General features: G+C 43.2%; 1 non-coding gene across 1 annotated transcript; it reads right to left on the bottom strand.

The window, feature by feature from the left end:
• Positions 1 to 826: 826 nt before the first annotated feature.
• TRNAL-CAA lies at positions 827 to 931 on the bottom strand. The gene is made up of 2 exons: positions 894 to 931; positions 827 to 871 (listed from the first exon to the last, which is right to left on the bottom strand). It is a non-coding gene; the product is annotated as a tRNA-Leu (tRNA).
• Between the last annotated feature and the right edge of the window lie 2085 nt (positions 932 to 3016).

Raw genomic sequence — 3016 nt, forward strand, 5'->3', positions numbered from 1 at the left:
ATTTTGTAAGAGAAAAGAATGAGTGTTCCACATGGAAAGAACCCAAGATACATTAAGTGAAAAATGTCATAGAACCCTATGTATAGTAGTATGACTACATTTCTGTAAAAAAACCCCAAAATGTTATACATATATGCGAATGCAGAGAAAAAAGAACTGTAAGAAATGCAATAAATTTTTCACGGTGATTACATTTGGGAGAGGAAGGTACAGCTTTCATATTTCATTCAGTGGTTAAAATGGTACTCAATTTTGACTGAACGGTAATGATCAGATGCCGAAACGAGTGTGAATGTGCATAGTTTACGAAAGACATTTTTGAGAACGGGCTACATGAGTTTTGAAAATAGGAGAGCAGAGGACCTGTGTAAGATTTTTAAAGAGACTGCACTGTCACGAGCCACAGGGCTGTGAGATTGGTAAGAAAGTGCTACAGCAAGTATCCAGGGGAGGGCTTGGATCTGAGACACAGGGTGTGCCCCTGGTCGAGAAGCGGCAAAAGAATCCGCCCAGAGCCCCTTCTCTCCATTCCCTCGGCGAGGCAGGAAGCTACCTGGGTTCCGAATTCCACGACTTCCGGATTATCTCGCATTGCAGCACAGACACCAACCTCTAGTAATCTTTGCCATTTATTAGGCGTTTTTTACCCCAAATCTCGCGGCTTCGTAAAAATATCGCGATGCTTCCACTTTTAATGTTTCTAGTTTGGACAATCCCTTTGAGAAAAATTTAAAAGCCGATTCTTAAAAATATACGTTGGTAATTGTTTATGCCTACTGCTGAGATCAAGATACCTCAAAAGTAATGAGAGGAAAAAAAAACCATGTGTCAGAAGTGGGATTCGAACCCACGCCTCCATTGGAGACCAGAATCCCCAGCGCGGGGAAGCGTAGCTTGAGTCTGGCGCCTTAGACCACTCGGCCATCCTGACACCCTGAGTGAGAGAGACGATTTTTCCACTAAAATAGAGATCAACAAGCAATGATTTTGTGACGTGCATGCACGCAGAAACGCGATGACGTCAGGGTTGCTTGGTAACAAAAGGGAAGGAAGCCACTTGTGGATTAAAAAAGGAAAAGACTTCGCAGGACTAGAAAATATTTATGCATAAAACTGGATCAAGTCTCTTACGGGCCTTACAACTGTCATCCCCATCTCGAAAAACGCGTGCAATTTTTTTTTTTTTTTTTTTGCCCCCAGCCTGCCCAGGTTTCAGGAAGGAAAGAACATCTTTTGCTTCGGTCGCTGGATCGGCTCTCCAGCGTCTGATGTTTACTGAAATCTTGATTATGGTTAGCCTCCCCCTAGGACTTCATTGTTTGGAAGACGGTGAGGAACAAAACAAAACCCTAACAAAAGACCCCGGTTCTATGGCAAAGTCCCCTTTTAGCCCTTCTATTTTGGTTCCATTTGTCACCGCCTTGCCACTCGTCGAAGTTTGTCTTGGACTCTGAAAGTCTCAGCCGGGAACTGCTGGGAAGGTCCGTACGGGGAAGACATGGGCGAGGCTGGTGTCAGCGCCGAGGGATCGGCCATCCCAGGTCGGGGAAACTCCGGGAGCAACGCGCTCGCCCGCGGCCTTCCTTATCGCTCTCAGATATTACCGATTAATGGGCTCCGAGCGTCCACTGCCAGGTCGGGGAACACGGCGGCAGTTTTTAAGGGGAGTGCACAACATTGCCTAACCCACTTTTCTTTTTCTTTTTTTTTTTTTTGAGACAGAGCCTCGCTCTGTCACCCAGGCTGGAGTGTGGTGGCCGGATCTCAGCTCACTGCAAGCTCCGCCTCCCGGGTTCACGCCATTCTCCTGCCTCAGCGATCTGAGCATCAGGCCGGGAAACCCCGAGGTCACAAATTTTAATGGAGCCCTGAAACTAAACAGAAATCATGCCTCCCACTAGAACAAGAGCCCCTAGAGGCCGGGGGCACTGCTAAAATAACATGTGTAGACCAATGCAGTCCAGGTAACAGTGCCTGGCAAACACGGTAGAGGTTCAATAGATATATTTTAACTCAACCGTCTTAACTCTTGTATTTGGGGCTGTGAAGTTCAGATAGAGGAAATATAAAGTTGGATATTTTAATTAGATTTTGTCCTAATACGTTACTTTTTGTATTTATTAACATAAAAAAATTTTATTTTCCGTTTTGTAAGGCAAAGTTAGGTCTCTTTTCTGCATGGAAAAATAACTGAGTTTCAGTAGGCTCTATCTTAATTTCCATTGACTTCCTTGGTTTCATATCCTATTTTTGATAGAGAGAAAATTAGTTCGAGAAGTACAGTGAACACTGGTTCCCCAGTCTCCCTCCAATACATGAGATTTGTGTATTTTCTTTCGATTGGAAGGAAATTGTCCAGGAAGTGATTCCCAACATGGCAACTGTAATCTTACCCTACTTATAATTATTTTTTTCTAATTGCAAAGTACACACAAATTGTAGAACATACAAACATGTCAAAAATTAAAATTACCCATAATCTTACTAGTCAGAAGTAACTATTAACATTTTTATATATTTAGTCTTTCATATGGCATACATTTTTTCCAAAAAATGGTCATGTGTGGTAAATAATTTGCTAACTTACTTTCTAAATGAGTATATTACGAACATATATACCTGCTAAGTACTATAGATATTTTGTATAAATTTTTTTTTTTTTTTTTGAGACAGAGTCTTGCTCTGTCGCCCAAGCTGGAGTACAGTGGCGCGATCTCGGCTCACTGCAAGTTCCGCCTCCCGGGTTCACGCCATTCTCCTGCCTCAGCCTCCTGAGTAGCTGGGACTACAGGCGCCCACCACCACGCCCGGCTAATTTTTTTTTTTTTTTAAATTCACGTGTTAGCCAGGATGGTCTCGATCTCCTGACCTCGTGATCCGCCCGCCTTGGCCTCCCAAAGTGCTGGGATTACAGGAGTGAGCCACCGCGCCCGGCCTGTATAAATCTTAATTACTGCAGATATTCCATATCAAACTGGTATTCTTGAACACTGAATTATTTCTAATTTTTTATTTT

This window comes from Theropithecus gelada, chromosome 4, assembly GCF_003255815.1.
Source record: "Theropithecus gelada isolate Dixy chromosome 4, Tgel_1.0, whole genome shotgun sequence".
NCBI classification, from domain to species: Eukaryota; Metazoa; Chordata; class Mammalia; order Primates; family Cercopithecidae; genus Theropithecus; species Theropithecus gelada.